Source organism: Emydura macquarii, unplaced genomic scaffold (assembly GCF_026122565.2).
Source record: "Emydura macquarii macquarii isolate MOO-44397 ecotype Brisbane River unplaced genomic scaffold, CSIRO-AGI_Emac_v2 contig_1027, whole genome shotgun sequence".
Classification (NCBI taxonomy): domain Eukaryota; kingdom Metazoa; phylum Chordata; order Testudines; family Chelidae; genus Emydura; species Emydura macquarii.
The window spans coordinates 12654883-12673135 of record NW_027131164.1 but is presented as its reverse complement, the minus strand read 5'-3'; positions in this window follow the sequence as shown (position 1 = coordinate 12673135).

The following is an 18253-nucleotide window of genomic DNA, read 5'->3' as shown; positions in this document are numbered from 1 at the left end:
AGAACTCACCCGTGCTCACGGCTCCATGGAGGAGCCGCCAACTGATGTCCCCGGCGGGCCGTGGGGTCAAGTCGGAATACAGACTGGCCCACCGGGGGTTCTCGCCCTCTACAGGTGGCATCAGATCCCACCACGGTATGTTAGCCTCAGAATGCTCAGGGCTCTGTTCCCTGGAGATTAGCTAAGAGTCCTCAGGGGGCAATTAGGAGCAGCTGAGGCCAATTAGGGACCAGCCGGGTGCTTCATAAACACCCTCTGCTCCAGACAGACAGGACATGAGCTGGAGGAGTAGGAGTGCCGTGCTGTATAGGAGTGCTGAATTGTGTGGAGAAGCAGAGCGGAGTGCAGAGTTCTGTGAAGGAGCGGACAGGAGGAAGGTACCAGGCTCAAGAAGCCAGAAGGAGAGGGAAAATTAGCCAAGGGGAAGAATTTGCAGTTGGGAACACGGTGCCAGCAGCACATAGCTGTTTCTCATAGGGCCCCTGGGCTGGGATCCGGAGGAGCGGGTGGGCCTGGGTCCCTAACCCCTCCTTGGGGAAGACGGGGTGACCGGAGACGCCTTGGCCCACTACAAACAGAAGGAGCGTGAGACCCACTAGGGTGGAGCCGGCTGTTTGCCACACTACCATTGCAGAAGCTTTAAATGTTATCACTGAAATTGTTACTCACTAAGTTGAAATAATATTTGTCAGGTATGAAACTCAGTATTGCTTCCAGTTATTAAGTTTAGAGGAAATCTTAGTTTGCTGTAGGGGTTCCTTTTGTTTCATATCATATCAAATGTCTAATAAAAAGTATCTTGGGGAGCAATGAAGTTTTACAAAATCTGATTTGATTTATTTGCTGGCCCTGTATTTGTTAGGCTGAAAGTAGTTTCACATACATCTCAGGGTCTGCTTATTGCATAGTTACAGTTTAGTTTTTTGTTTTATTATATACAGTGGAATAAGAGGAAGAAACATGTTCCTTCACTGTTGCCATAATGAATAACTATTGAGGAGAAGAGCAATAAAAGCTTCAGAAAAATAGATGGCAGAAAGAAATATTAGTTTCTCAAATACATCCAACATTTGTTTTATTACTCTAATAACGAATTCAAATATATTAAACTTCTGAGGTCCAGCGAGATGGTTCTACCTCTGGAAGGAAACATTTGAAGGCATCCTTAGAGTTAAAAGCTGCTTGCTTACCTAGTACAGGTCCATATTAGGGAGGAAGGATGGTCTTGCAGTTGAGGCACCATACTGAATTCAGTTCCAAGATCTGCCACACTTTTCCTGTGTGACCTTGAGCAAGTCAGTCAATCTCGGTGTGCCTCGGTTCCTACTCATAAAATCGACAGAGACGTTGTGAGGATATTTTCATAAGTAGCTGGCAGGAATTCAGACATGACTGTTATGGGCTGCTGTAATGAGGGACGCTCACCTCTCGTGAGTACTGCAATTTTTCCTATTCCTGCCGCCCCCTGTAGGTTGTTGCCCTTGCTCGGTAGGTCTTCAGTGGTTCAGCCCTCCAACCAATGGATGAATAAAGCCTTCCTGGGGTATTCAAGTCCAAACCAAACACAAAATAAAAGTCTTTCAATCTGAGGCTCATCCTGTTTTTTCTGAGAGTGTCTCTGGGGCCCTTTAAATCTAGTGTCTTTTCTTGGGCTTTTAAACTAGCCATGTCCACTTGCTGGGGCTTAGGCCACTCAAGCGCTGGCTGGTGCGGGGACTTGGGCCTGCCCAATACTACATGTCCCAACCCAGGGGCCCTATACAGAGCAGCCACATGCTGCTTCCTTTACTTGGGTGCTGCTACATTCCCTGGGCCTCTTCCCACCTGGCTTCTTTGCCTCTGTCCATTACCTGAGGCCTAGAGCACTCAGATCCTCCCACTCTCATGATTAGCAAATGCAGCCTATCAAGCTCCCTTTGACCACAGCACATCACCTTCTTTGGCCCCAGCCAGGAACTGACCTGCTCAGGCCCTGCAGTGCCTTTTATTGGCACCTGCTGAGCTCTAGCTGTGTCTGTGCTGCCTTCCTAGGAAGGCCTGGAGGACCCAACTTCACTGCTCCTTTCCTGGGGTGGAGTGTGATAGGAGCACGAGGCCTCCAGCAGTGGGCCTCAAAGGGCCAGGCTCACCCCATCACAGCTCCCTATGAAATAAGTAGATCATGCTTAGACTTGGGTACGGGCTCAGCACCTTGATGAAAGTAAGATTTGGGTTCAGATTTGACAGTGCGGATATCTTGAGATCAGCAATTCTCATGAGATTTTTTTTGTCTGCTTCTCAAATGGAGATAGAAATCAGGCAAACAGGCCTTAGACATTTTTTGGATCGAACCAAAACTGTAAGGAAGGGTTTGGATCCAGGAATTCAATTCTAAAATCTCCTCCCCACCCAAAATTGGAAAAGGCTCAGATGTAAAGTTCTAGTTTTGGTCCATTTTTCGTATTAATGGAGTTGTATGTATTTTTTCAAAAAGGAAAATCCCTCCAAAAATAGACACGTGCCCAAGAGGTTAGATCATTTTCTACCATCTTGACTATGTAGCAATGGATGCCCTAACATACAAGGAGAGTATAACATTTTATCTGATTATTTCAGAGTACAAGATAAAAGTGACAATATCAAGTGACTGGGACAATTAAGAGGTGGAGGATGCCAGGTAATAATGGACCTATGCCTAATGAAAGAAAAGATTTTTTGCCTTTTTCTAAACGTGGTCCCACAAGACTCAGTACTTGGAATCTTTTCATTTCTTTCCCTGTAAATAATTTATGTAAAGAGAGCATCTGTAAAATAGAGAGAAATTGTATAGTTCATACTGAATTGGGGTATAAAGGGGAAAAGAGGGTAAAAATACGTTGGAATAATTTAAATCATCATATAATAAAGCCAGCCAGGTCTATAAATAAGAATGGGATATTTAACTGTTGTGACTCTTGCTTCACATCCAGAGGGTAAAATAGATCACAAAACATGGACTAAGGAATAAATCTCCTTCCACAGCATATTGGCAAGGATCTTGAGCCTCAGTTCCTATCTTGCTATTCTTCTTCTGGAGCTTTTAGCATGAGTCATCTATTAGAATCAGGTGGATGAATCCCCCATAATTTCATGCAAGTGCAGTCAGCAGGCTTGGACTTTGTTTTTAATGTGAACAAATATTTCTTTATTTAAAAAAAAAAAGGTTCTGTAGGCTTCATAGAAAAAAATATTGGGACTGAACTGGAGCAAGAAGTGGGTGAGTAAACTATATAATTTTTTTTATTTGTCAGGCAGCAGGTCTATACTGTAGTATAGCAAAAAGCCTAAATTAGACCTCAGGACCATGAAAACTGGGAGCTGATGGTGCTGGACAGGAGGTCAATGATGGGAAACTGACTGAAATAAGTGAGTTTCAAGGAGGGCTTTGAAGCAGAGGCATATCACTTGATACATGGTGAAAAGAAGGCTGTTCCAGATGTAGGTGAGATGGGTTACAAAAAGCCATGAGGTTACATTCAGGACATGGACACCAAGAAAAGAACATAGATTAACAAGAGTTGGCTACAGGTGTGTGTGGGCAAGATGGAGGTAATCATAGAATGACAAGTGAGATGTAGGATGAGAACTGTGCTGAGCATTCAAGGTATGGACAAGGCATTTGAAGTGAATGAAGATATTGTGCCATTAATATAGTTTCAGAGGCTCTGAACAAGTTATCACAATTGCTCTCCAGAGCTGAGGATAGCACACAGATTTTCAGAGTCCCACTCTAGTGCCCTGTCCACCAGACAATGACAGACAATTTGTTCTTCTCTCTGAAACTTCCCTTTTGGATTAAGACTTCCTTTCAGTCTGCATAGAGACTCAGACCAGAGACAGGAAGTAGAGTTTGGGAGTGGAACTACAGCCAAACAGGCTTCTTGAGATAGTGATTTCTTGAGCACATAGCTGAAGGCCATGGTGGCCCAGATTCTCAAAAGTGTTTAGGCAGCTAACGCCCATTGAAATCAAAGAGTTAGGGAATTTAAATAGGTTCACAGATTACAAGGCTAGAAGGAATTACTGTGATCATCTAGTCTGACCGCCTGTATAACACAGACCATAGAACTTTCCCAAAATAATCCTTCGAGCATATCTTTTAGAAAAACACCCAATCTTGATTTAAAAATTGTCACTGATGGAGAATCTGCCATGACCCTTGTTAAATTGTTCCAATGGCTAATTATTCTCCCTGGTAAAAATGTACACCTTATTTCCAGTCTGAATTTGTCTAGCTTCACCTTCCAGCCATTGGATCATGTTATATCCTTGTCTGTTAGATTGAAGAGCCCATTACTAAATATTTGTTCCCCATGTGTAGATACTTACAGAATGTGATCAAGTCACCCCTTTAACTTTGTCTTTGTTAGACTCAAGAAGCTCCATCACTATAAGGCATGTTTTCTAGCCCTTTAATCATTCTTGTGGCTCTTCTCCAAACTCTCTCAAATTTATCAACATCCTTCCTGAATTGTGGGCATCAGAACTGGACACAAAATTTCAGCAGCAGTTATACCAGTGCCAAATATAGAGGTAAAATAATCTCTCCGCTCCTACTCCAGATTCCCCTGTTTCTGTATCCAAGGATTACATTAGCTCTTTTGGCCATAGCATCACACTGGGAGTTTATGTTCAGCTGATTATCCACAAGGAACCCCAAATCTTTTTCAGAGTCACTGCTTCCCAGGATATGGCCCCCATCTGGTAAGTATGGCCTATATTCTTTGTTCCTAGATGTCTACATTTACATTTAGCCATATTAAAAGCATATTGTTTGTTTGCATCCAATTTACTAAGTAGCAATCCATATAATCTGAATCAGTGACCTGTCTTCTTCATTATTTATCACTTCCCCAATTTTTGTGTCACCTGCAAACTTTATCAGTGATTTTATGTTTTCTTCCAGGTCATTGATAAAATTGTGAAATAGCATGGAGCCAAGAACTGATCTCTGCGGGATCCTTCTGGAAATAGACCCAGTCAGTGAAGATTCCTCACTTACAAAACATTTTCAGGATCTGGGACCATATGCCACTAGTGCAAAGTTCCTTTTAATGGTGAGTTAAAATAGTTTTTTCATTAAAGGATACACTGTGTGTTCCTTAGAAAGTACTGAGTTGTATATAACCATAGAGATGTGTCTTATTAGCAATTTTGTCTAATATCTTCACATTTCACTTAGAAATAGGATTTATTTGAAAACAGGTTGTCAATGCTGATTTAATTATGTTGTTATAATTACTGAACCAGACAAAATAGCTCATTTTAGAGAGAAGTAGTTACAAATACAGCTGTCTCATAAAAGAGACCTTAATTAAGTTGAGAGGTAAAATATAATAACAGGGTATTTAATGTAGGCGTGCTGCATCAAAGTTCCCAAAGAATGACAGGGATAGGTTTCCACTGGTTATGGTTCCATGTCAACATAATTGTTGATTTTAGCACTTAGTTAATTTTATGATCCTGGTTTTATTTTGCTAGCTTCAGTAAACCATGGAGAATTACCATCTTATCAAAGAACAGCTGGGTTTCATTAGGAATGAACGGCTTAATAGAACATGCTCTTTTTTAATGATGGGTGGAAGGTCCTAACTTAATGGAAATGACAGTTTCTACTAGAGTACTTCCAACTACGCTTAAATGCTGGGCACCTATTCATAGAGACTGCACGCACTCAGCAAAACTACTTACTTGAACAGGGTAACACACAGTTATTGACTGCTACTAGCCTAGCAGGTGGAAAACATTTCAGCATTATCCCCAAAGCCAAATGTGAACTGTTTTTGTCTTGGTCTTGTCTGTTTAGCTAATGGACTAGGAATTAGTTGATCCCCCCTCAGCTTCTGTGATTGACATTGACTTTTCATACAGTCCCCACAAACTGGCAGTATAGTCTGGCAAACTCTGGAACTGCTATGTTAGATGGTAGACTTTCCTCTCTGGAGCCTCTCAACATCTTTCCCCAATAGACCAACTCCTTGCCTTGAGCTTCCTTCCTCTTGTGAATTCCCTGCCAAATTCTTTTGATGGCTTCTGTCTCCGCTCCTTTCCACTGGAACTCCTGATAACATCTTGGTATGGCTCCTCTACACCTTTTCCCCCTTTCCCCACTGGATCCTCTTGAAAAGCATCATTCCATGACTCCTCTCCTTACTAGAACCCTCGTCACCTTTTCCAGAAGCTCCACTGTGCACACGAACATCCTGGCAATGACTCTGCTGCTGATTCTAAGCTTTCCTCCTCATGGAATGTGTCTCTGGTATTTGTAAAGCGCCAAGCACCTTGGTATCTGGGTGCTGCTACCTATTCCCTCTGCCTTGCAAAGTGGTAGCTCTAGATTAGGGTTGAAACACATGAATAGGGTCCTTGAGGAAGTTTCTTCCTGTGTTGTACTTGTTCTGTGGAGAAATAATGGACTCTCCTATGCTGTAAATAGCACACTTCTCACAAACACTGAATTAATTTAAAAACAATATGAAATCTAATAATGACATGGCAGAAGAGATTCTACTGTGGATAGATATTTCTGTGAGATTACATGGATCTTGAGGACAAGAATTCAACCTACTTTTTTTTTTTAATTAATAATGCAAACAAACATTTTGGCTTTCAGAGCAGAGCAGTGCTCTAATGGATTAATTTGCAATCCAATTAGTAGTCATGTATGTTAATTCAAGCACATGTTTCAGAGCATATTGATTTCATTTTCCAATTTACTTGTGAGCGGTTTCATTTATCCACTTTAGAAAATAGATGATTTAATTTTTGTTGCTGAATTGGTGGCTGTTGTGAGGAACAATGGAGTCTCTGAATATTAACTAAACTCTGAAGAACAGAGTGGCTTCAAGGAGCACAGGAACTTCTATCCACAAGGCTTTATACAGTTGAGCTTTCTTGACAGATCCAGATATTAACTCTAGCTAACATGGGAGATTCTGCAAGTATCAGTAAAGTACGTGGTGGAGAGATAAACACTTTAGGAGCAGAGGCTGATGGCAGTTTCTCTTGGTCTTGCTTTGAATTTTTTATCCCTTTGGATAAATCCCTGTGTGATTTAACCAGCATATCTGATCCACCAAAAATAGGCCTTGTTTTGTTTAAATGGGCACAATACTCAGGTCTGTCCAGAAGGCAGCTAAGCCTGTCAGTTAATTGGTGCAATCACCCAGAGTTCAGAGGTCAGGGTGTTGTCATTTGATGCCTAAGATGGCATTTGGATTAAAAGGACTAATTGGTCTGTCCAGTGCAGTTTCTGTTGGATTTGGTATTAATTTTTAACTTCAAGTCCTAAAGAGTTGCTGTGTTCTATTCTGGTGGTGAGTGAACTGATTATGGGCTGATATCTTATGCTCCTCAATCAAACTGCAACTGGACTGATTTCATGCATGGAAGTCAAAAGAAAGGATGGCCTTATGGTTATGGCATTGGATTGGAACTTAGAAGACCTGGATTCAACTCTAAGCCACAGGTTTCCTGCAAAACCCTTGAATTCTCAGTGCCTCAGATCCCCATTTGTGAGATGGGGATAATGATGCCTCATTTCTCCCTTTATTTGCTGGTCTTGTCTATCTAGTTAGTCAGTTCTTTGGGGCAGTGATTCTCTCTGTGTATGTGCAGCACCTGATACACTGGGCCCCCAATCTTGTCTGGCATGTCTAAGAGCTACCACAACACTACTACTAATTATTTATAATTATAGAGACTAAAAATTGGTGTTAGGGAGTGGAAAAATCAACTTCCCTATTTGTTTATATGACTTAACTGGGACTATACAAGAAGTAGGCTATTATTGAACATGGGTAATGGTGGCACAATCTGGGTCAGAGCGCACATATTTTGTGTGTTAAGAGTGGTGGGATCCTCCAGGATTAGTGATGTTTGAAAAACAGACTTCAGCGAGAAACTGCAGAGCTGGAACTCATATGCACACTTGACACAATCAGACTGGGTCTGAACAGGGACTTGGAATGGTTCTCATTACAAGAAGTAATTGTCACTGTTCAGACATTCTCCTCTTCTAATCAACAGTTGTGAATAGGCCTCATCTACTCTAACTGAATTGACTTTGTTAGCACTTGCCCTCCCCATTGTTGTTTCTTACCCTTGGATGTACATATATATACCTCCCATCTGTGATTTCCACTTCATGCATCTGATGAAGTGGGTTGCAGCCCATGGAATCTTATGCCCGCAGGAGTTTGTTGGCCTTTAAGGTGCTACAGGATTCTCGTTGTTTTTGCTGCATACAGACTAACACAGCTATCTCTCTGGAACTTATCTGTAAGTGTTCAATTCTTTGCTGCCTTTAAAATAATTACTATTCTTGTCAGTATTGTTATTGAAATTAAGCAGATTTTTCTGGATTCAAATGAGGCTTCAAGAGCCTCACTTATAGGGACGAGTCCACATTTGTCGACAGCCTATTAAATATGCTGTCAGCAGGAATCCACTCAAACCGACGCTGCAATAAAAAGAACAGTCAGATCTGCTAGCCTGTCTTATACCATGCCGTTTTTTAAGACAAGTTTGAAGATGAGGCTCTGACTGTCCATTCACAACCACAGCTGGTAGCTGGGATTGTCATGGCTACTTGAAAAACTTTCAGAGTTGGGAACATTTCCACTGACAACATGATTTCAACTAACTATTCCTGTACCAGTGGCTGGTGGCAACTTTAATGGCCTCTTAGCCAAACCGAATCCTGCTTCAAAACTTTGTTTTTCTTAACCTTTGGCATTGGTTGTTTTTACTCCTTCAGACTAGTGCACAATTCCTCAGCAATTATTTAAAGTGCAATCCACTTCCACCAGCAGTACATCCAGGAGGGTTTTCAGAGGGGAAAATCCCTGTTCAGTTTATCAGTTTCCTGCCTTTAAGATCATTTTTATAAAATGAAGGCTATTGGGATGCCTAACTCCCTGGTTTGGTTTGCAGCAATTTGATGAGTTTATTGTTTTAGTTTTGTGCAAATGTGAGGTTTGTGATCATGAGGCTATTTGTGTGAACTACTGACCGGGTTGCCTTCAAAATGGCATCATGGGCATCTGGCTGCCTCCAAAGGCTTACATCAAAGCTGCCTGTCATTTTACTTCCACTGACTCATGCCTTCGGTGCTGGTAGCTCACAACTGTGCTTGCTCTTCTTCCGCTGTTTGCTCTGAGCTGGATTGCCCAAAACACTTCACCTAGGCTCCAAGTGCTCACAGCTTGTAAAAGGTCTCTTCATTTTGTAGCTCCTATTTTATGTATAAATCTGAGCACTCCATACTCCTGTTTTGTTCTCTCAGTTCTGTCAACCCCGCCATTCACTTGTATCTCACCACTGCCTTATTGGTCCCCTTCAATTTCTATTGGTCCCTTCACAGACACATAGTGGTAGTTCTTAGAAGGTAGCAGTTTTGACGAATTGTTATTTTACAATGCACACAAGTGTGCTAGGAACTTCAGGGCAGTGTAAGGCATTGGGAGGGAGGCCATGTCCCCTTGTTACGATGCTTCTGAGGGGACAAAAGTTCAAAGGGGGGAAATATTAGCATTCAAGGGCTTGGGCCTCTCTGGCAGGGGGCTGAGTAGGCAAGCAGCTCATGGGCTCTGGCCCCTTCGACAGGGGCAGAGCAAACAAGCAGTTTATGGCCCCAGGCCATCAGGCAGGGTGGGACAATCAAGCAGTCTATAGTCCCAGGTTCACAAGCAGGAGGGTAAGCATCAACACAGTTTAGGGGCTCACAAGCAGGGGAGAGAGTGAGCACCATCAGGCCTCTTGGCCTAGGATGGAGATAGCTGCCACCCCAAAGGTGGGGTTGGCAGCAGGGGAAGGAGTAGGGGGATGTGGCCCCATCCTACTCCACCAGGTCCCAGCTCAGGGGCCTACCAGTGGTGGAAGGTCAATGGGGTCCCAGACGAAGCATGCTGAAGTGGTATCAGACCACAGCACAACCAGACTATTGTCTGGTTTCCCTGGGCTACTTCCTACTGCCCCTTCCTGGAGTACCTGGGCCTCAGACTCATTGTCCGTCTCCCTGGGGTAAATAACAAGAGGTAATCCCAACAGCTCCTCAGCATCCCAGGCAGCCAGCAGTTTTGGCAGCTCCTCCAGGTCCCCAGCGCTGCAGCAGTCGAGCATGGGCAGTAATGGCAAGAGAGAGACATCCTTCTCCCCTGGCATCTCCAGCCCAACTGAGCTAGATGGCCCCCCTTTTATACTTCCTGTCCCACCCTTCTTCTGGCGGGGCAGGCATGGAAGTCTATTTCCGGGGGAGGCCACACCTCTTTGTTACAGCAGGTAATTAGGTTTTAAGTATTTTCTCTGTGGAGTTTACAACCGTAATGATGGATTAGCAAATGAAGATAAAATGTACCAAGAAGGGGAGAGGGGAAGAGGCCATGAGTGTGACATAGATATGATAATGCAGTCACTCAGTTAGGCCCACATGTGGCTTGATGGCTCAAATGTGTCTTGTATGTTAAATGTAAACATATTTTTTGTAGTTGATGCAAAAGAATGATCCAAAATAGGTGAGGGTGGAGGGCTGACGAAGATTTTGGAAAGTCTCTCCTTAAACATAAGGGCAGCCTGGAAGGAGGCATGCAGATGTTTCTGAAATACTCTAAAAGGGATATTGAAACTGATGTCACTGGTGGAGTGAAATGAATGGGACAAAAGGAGATCAGGTCAAAGATATAGGCGGGAGCTAAATGAAGAACAGACTTAAAATATGCCAGCAAGTTTGAATTTGATGTGCAGTACAGTGGGGAGCCAGTGAAGTGACTTAAAGGAGTGGAGGACATGTTTGAAGTAAGACTAAAGAGAGGCACAGGCCAGTGGCTAAGTCTGCTTGATTGCTATATAATGGGTTTTTGAAGTCTTAGGTCATGACAATGCAGGAGGTGTAGAAAAGCGTCTTCTCCTCCACTACAGCATCCAGAAAATCACTAACAGTTGGGCTGTTCCAAGTGGTGGGTAGCCAGGGTAATCTGAATTGCCTCCACTCAGTTTGAGTCAAGATTTTCTTGCTTCAAGGAATTTTCATGATGTTCTGCAGATCAGATTGCTCAGATTCAGACTCAGCCATCCCTGCCTCCCTAGCAGCAAAACAATGTCTTGTAGGGACAAATGTTATATCTTTCCTGCTTGGACTTTAGCCAGTGTTGCTCCAGGGAGGCTCTGACAGCACTGGGGGAGCTTTAGATCATTACTTCCAAGGTATGCCCATGACACTAGGGTTTGTGAAAGCCAGTGGGTAAACATTGGGTCTGCTCTGATATTGAAAATATCTCCCTTCAGGAAGGCAGGGCGTTAGATCACTGCAAGGAGGCACTGAGAGGCTGCTACACTAAAAGCCATCATTTGACATGGACAGTTTTGCCAAGTAGTATGAAATCTCCAGTTCTGGGAAAAGTGCATTCATTGAGAAAGTTGTGGCAAGGCAATCCTGCGGGTCTGTACAGTTTTCAGATTTGCTGGACCACAGTTCATCTGGTTTGGGGTGTGAGTCAGAAACTGAACTGATCGTGTGGGTCAGTGACTTCCTCCAAGTAGTGGATGAAAACTGTGTGTCCGATTCTCTTTAATCTGTCAACCTACTTTCAATACTCGTGGCTATGACCAGACATACTGTTGACACACCTCCTGTTCCCAGCAAAACCGATGATATCATTTGTGAGGGACTCCATTCTTTTCTTTCTTACAGGTCCCAGTTGGTAGTAGTGGGGAATTGCTTGTCCTTTCCTAGTGGTCTCTTATGTGGGGCACCATCGTGTTCTAAGGTGTCATCCTCCCATTCAGTGTGTATATACTATACTGATGACATGTGACCCAGCTGGCATAGTGGAACTATTGAATCGGGGTGGTTGCTGGCTGAGCCTTAATCCAGATCAGATTATGGTACAGTTAGTGTATGGGGAAGCAACCAGAAGAAAACAGTAGGGATTTTACCAGCCATCCTATCTGAGGCAGTGTTTTTGCAGGTTTTAAATTGGGGGGGTCATTTTAGATCTCCTACCGCCTGTGGATATCCAGGGTGTCTTTTAACAAATGTAGATACTGGAATGATCCATCAGGGTAAAGCTCATCCATTTTCTGAGGCTTTTGGGAAGGGGTGGTTGGAGGGCAGTTTGTTTTTACTTCATTGTTGGTGATTTATGCCTTTGGGTTGAAATGAAGCAATTCATTTTTATTATGGATTTTCACCTAAGTTTGTATGATTTGGAAAAAAGAACAAAAGCGTGTAGAGCCACTGTAGTAGGAACTTTCTAAAAATAATAAATACTTTTTAGAGGAGTACAGATTTGTAATTCTGTATAGCCTCGTGGTTAAAGCACAATATTGGGACTTGGGAGAAGTGGTTTCTATTCCTGGTCTGCCACTGGCCTATTGGCCAAGTCACTTAATTTCTGTGTGCCTCAGTTTCACCATTTGTAAAATGGGGGTAATGATCCTGACTTCCTTTGTAAAGCACTTTGAGATCTATAGATGAAAAATACTATGATACCTTGGGATTACTATTATATTAAAGAAGAATTTTTAACCCAGAAAAATCAATACATTTAGAAAGAAGATAGTCTTCCTCTCGGCAACTCCTCATCAGGCTACACCTTCTTTCTCACCTACTCACCACCCTCAGCTTGTGCCCTTCTCTTTCACGGTAGCGATGCTCCACATGCTTTTGCACTTCACTGTTGATGCATAATGGTGGAGCAGTTTTTGTTACCATAGGCCATAGAATACAGATGCTGTCAATGAAATGCTGCATTCCCCATGAATGCCAGTCTGGTACCTGATCACAATGTTCAGTAGAAATACTTGGGGAAAAAATAAAAGAATCTCAGATTTCCTGTAACACTTGCATCTCTACAGCCAAGAATTCTTATGTACTAGCTTTTGCTGCGTTTATATTTAGAAACACCATTCACCGTTTGTAAAGATGCAAATTAGTAATTATTCTTGTCGGACTGGATCCCCTGGGATGAATTCTATTCTTGTCTATATCAGTGTGACCCTGAGTAGAAGTCAATGGGGATGCCTACGTGGGTGAAAAGAGAGAATTTGTTCTCCTGCCTTTTATACATCTTTTTAAATTTCAGCAATATAAGACATTTAAATAACTTATGCACATGTACTCGCAGCCAAATCTCAGAGGTCCTATTCTAAATACACATGCTGAAATCCTTTAAGTTAATTTTAGATGCAATAAAATCTTTCACAGGATTGATTCAGTCAGTCAACGTTTACCTGAGTTTTGTATTACCAGAAACTGTTCTAGGCATTCGCAACAATAGATTGACTGAGTAAGGTGAGTAGGGAACTAGTTAAAGGGGAGAGTACGGTGGGTCATGCTGAAAGGTGAACAGTCAGATTGGAGGGAGGTTACTAGTGGAGTTTCTCAGGGATTGGTCTTGAGACCAATCTTATTTAACATTTTCATTAATGACCTTGGCATAAAAAGTGGGACTATGATAATAAAATTTGTGGATAATACAAAAAAGTATTGCCAATACAGAGGAGGACTGAAATATCATACAGGAAGATTTGGGTGACCTTGAAAAAATGAGTAATAGAAACAGGAAGTAACATAATAGAGCAATGTACAATGCATTTAGGGACTAACAACAAGAATTTTTGCCATAAGCTGAGGACTTATCAGTTGGAAGCAACAGAGGAAGAGAGACCTGGGATGACTATTAACAGCCAATGTCATGTGGCCATGAAAAAGGCTAATACAATCCCAGGATGCATGAGGTGAGGTGCTTCCAGTGGTGATCGGAAAGTGTTATTTCCATTATAAAAGGCACTGGTGAGACCTCATCTGGAATACTGTAGAATTCTGGTTTCCTGTGTTTAAGAAAGATTCATTCAAATTGGAATAAGTGCAGAGACAGGCTACTAGGATGATCACAGGAAAAGCGAATCTATCTTACAAGAGGAGACTTAAGGAGCTTCGCTTGTTTAGCCAAATAAAATGAAGGCTGAGGGGAGATATGATTGCTCTGTATAAGTACACCAGAGAGGGAGAAGAGTTATTTAAGTTAAGGGCCAATGTTGGCACAAGAACAAATGAATATAAACTGGCCATCAACAAGTTTAGCCTAGAAATTAGAGAGAGGTTTCTATCAGAGGAGTAAAGTTCTGGAACAATATTCAAAGGGGAGTAGGTGAGGCAAAAAAACCTAATTTGTTTCAAAACTGAGCTTGATAAGTTCATGGAGGGGATGGTATATGACCCTCTGAGGCTGCTATTAGCAGATCTCTCCAATGGCTGGAAATGGGACACTGGGGAGGGCTCTGAATTACTACAATTACTACTTTTCCAGATGTCTGGCTGGTGGGTCTCGCCCACATGCTCAGCATCTAACTAATTGCCATATTTGGGGTTGAAAATGAATTTTCCCCCCGATCAGATTGGCAAAGACCTCTGCAGCATGGGGCGCAGGTCACTTGCTGGTTTCAACTAGAGTAAATGGTGGAATCTCTATAACTTGAAGTGTTTAAATGAAGATTTGAGGACTTCAGTAATTCAGCCAGAGGTTATGGGTCTATTATAGGAGTGGGTGAGGTTGTGGCTTGAGATGTGCAGGAGGTCAGACTAAATTATCATGATGGTCCCTTCTGACCTTAGAGTCTATGAATTTTTGGTTTTTTGAATTGCTTCTTGATATCAAAATGCTAATAATCGAAATGTCGTAACAGCTGAAGAAGTTCTGTTGTTAGTCAGAATCCAGGAATTAAATGGGTTAAACAGGAATTAATGAAAATCCCACTTCTACATTAACAGTATCTTCTATTCATTTCTTTGATGCTGCCAGAATGATGCTCTGTGCTGAATTATCATCCCTAGAAACCAGTGTGGTGATGTGTGGGGAATATATCCATTAAGAAAGGCACCTGTAAAGTTAATATGACAAAAGGTATCTGTTAGGATTACAACCTATATCTGAAACACAAGAAATTGTCCATATACGCACTCATTCCTTTATGGAAATGCTGTGACTCATGAAGACTGCACATAAATCATAGGAGAAAATAGGAGAAAGGGGGAGTTTTGATATGAATCTCTTTGAGGATTTGGAAATTGTTCTGATTCCCAACAAATCCTTTTCATCCTTCACACTCCTTGAAGTGTAAAATGGAATGAGTCACAGACATGCTTAAATGACAAGCTGTATATCATCCACATTCTTGCAACCAATGCATGGCTAGGAAAAAAGATAGAATGAAAAAAAGAGGCATTTTAAATTATTTTGTTCCCCTCAAAAAATCACCTTTGAAAATCCCTTTAATAAACTCAGAGTAAAGCAGCTGCACTGAGGCATGAAATGGCTCATGTCTTTGTGAAAAAATGGTGATTGTGGAGCATGTGTATTTCCTAACTGTCTTGTAGTACTATCCGGTATTTGTTTATCTCCATGTACATGGATTTTGACTAAAGTTTATGGACCTAGGGCCTCAGCTAGTGTATTGCTCCCCTAAAAAAGTGGATGCTGATGTCCTCGAAAGAGGATCTGGCTATGCATCTTTTGTTTCACAACTGACCACATTTCTTGTTCAAACAAGCCAATATTTTTATATCATGTATGGGGGCACAAATTGCACCGATGATAGAATGGAGCTGAGTACTGAGTGGCTGCAATGTTTGCTGAAGCTAGTGGAATCATCAAATGCTCAGCACCTCTCATGAGCCAGCCCACAGAGTAGCATATATGTTGCAAAGGACAGAGTTTACCTTTTGGCAGGGGTGCCCCACTACAGCCTGCAGGCTGTACGCTGTCCCTCCTCCCCCTGCCCCGAGCATTTCATAAAGCCTGCAGACTTCTTCAACACAATATACTAATGGCTGATTCATTAGCATTTTGTTGTCATGTTTACAATACACACAACCTATCTAAATACATACAAAACAAGCTGAACTTAAAATGTAAATCAATGCAGATTACTTTAAATCTTATTAAAATATGTAGAATTTGTCTGGCCCACACAAGATTGTGCTTAGGTTTATGTGGCCCTCCTGGTTAATAAGGTTTGGCACCACTGTCTTATGGTCCTCTGCCCTGGGCATCTGTCACAAGCTGGCTGGCCCTTGAAGAGATCCAGTGGCTCCACTTAGCTATCCGACCCAGCTGGAGAAGACCTGGGGATTTCTGTAAAGAGCTGGGTGAGCTCAGTTGGAGAGGAAAGACCCAGAGGAGAGGAGATAGAAAGTGCCCGCTCCCTCTGGGAAGCAGCCTGAAAGACGGCTGAGAAGTGGGAAGGGGAGAAGAGCAGACAGGCTAGTCTCAGGATGCACGCCTGATTCGAGGCAGGAATGCTGCTGAGCAACAGGGTTGTTGGAGGCACAGGAGGCTGGGGTGAGGCATGGGGAAAAGCTATAGCAATTGAGGTGTGCCTGGGGAGAAGAGGCGACCTGCTGAGCTTGGGCGGGAGGTTTGGCTGGGTTTGTATTTTCTACTGGGCTTTGGTAAAGGATTCTGTGGCACCAGAAAGAGCTGGACTTTGTAAAGTGATCTGGCTGGATGGCCAGTCGTTCCTATGGAAGATGTGGGAAAACTGGGAGAAAAGGTGCTGCAATTCCACATCCAGCCAGGAGGGGTTGTGTTGGTATGGTAGCTCTGCCACAATAATAGTTGTACATTCAGTTTCTGCTTGGCTCATCCTAATGTAGAGGACTGCAATTTCCCCTGCTGACCCAAGACTAAGTCGGATATCACAATGAAGCAATAATAATTGATGTTTCTATGCAAATAGATAGGACAATAAGGGGCGCATATACAGCCAAGAAAACAAAGTTAAATTAGGTTAAACATGTAGCCACAACATACCACCTTGTCATCCTACAGGAGATTTTTGATAATCAAAGGAAATGTTAGCTATGAGTTCCTTTCTCAACAGTGTCCCAGACTTCCTGTGTATCCTCAATCACACTTAAACCACTGTGTGTGGATATGTGGCAATAAAACACCCAGGGGTGGCCCATGTTCACTGATTGTAGGGTTGGGCATCAGGGCTATATAACTGCAGCGTAGACATTTGGGCTGGAGTCTGGGCCTGGAGACCCTCTCCATTTGTGGGGTCCCAGAGCCCAGCAATTTTATAGCCCATCACCTGAACCCTGCTGTGGAAACGGAGAGAAAAACTCTGATAGGTTCAGTTTGGGATACAGGGGGTTAAGCGAGACAGTGATGATTCTGGGGGTTTGCTTAATCAATAAACCCTTTATTTTACAATAAACAATCCTATCCTTATAATAAAACAGTTCTATTTCTATAATAAACAGTTTCACAGCAAGCAATTGCACAGCAAACAGTGATAGCAAAGGGCAGGAGAACTCCATGCACGAAAGGACAAAATGTGCCACCCAAGACTTCAGCATTTTGTGATCTCTCCTGGATCAACGCACGGCTGCCAGTTTTGGAGTTCCCCAAAGAAGTTACAAGACAAACACAACAGAAAACAGTTAATCCATACTCACAAACATTATATACAGGTATACCATGCTGGCCAAATTCAGTTGCTGTTTGCTTTAGATACTGCAGACCGGAGAGAGCCACTGTGAGTGATCAGTTCACAGTGAAGCAGGCTGGGGAAGATGCATCAGCCCACCAAGCCAACACAACCAAGAGATGCACAGGGTGCTAGATAGATTCAATTCCTCTCTGCCTTCTGCCACCTGGGTTTGAACTTTTATAGTTTCCCATGGTCAGCAGAGGCTAAGCCCCATTGGTTGCTATTTGCTGCATGACCTTCTAAGGTCATGGCTCGGAGTTTAGCCAACCAGGTGCTCCTGATTTCCCGGGCAGGTATGAACCAGCCAACCAGGTGATTACAATTATCCTGGGCAGTTGCTGACCATGCACCAGCAGGTGGGGTCACTTCATTTCCTTATAAGGAGACAGGTACATGCGGCTTGTGCTGCTGAGTCAACCCTCCCTAGGCTGCCTCTTTAGCCACGGGGCGGGCGGGCGGTGCATGTGGTGCTGCAGATGCCACTATGCAATTCAGTCTCCACACCTGCGAGCCCCAGTCAGCTGACATGGGCTTGCCACACGTGCTTTATTGCAGTGTAGACATACCCGGAGAGGCTTCATTCTTCAGTGACTGTAGAGCACTTGGTGAACCTTAGATTCACATTGCTATCGGAATGTGAGGTAGTGTTATCACTTTCTATCTCCTGTTTAGGGATCAGAAATCCCTATGTCTCTCTTGCCTTGACAGGCTGTCCAGCATGGCTTGGAGTTCCTGCCTG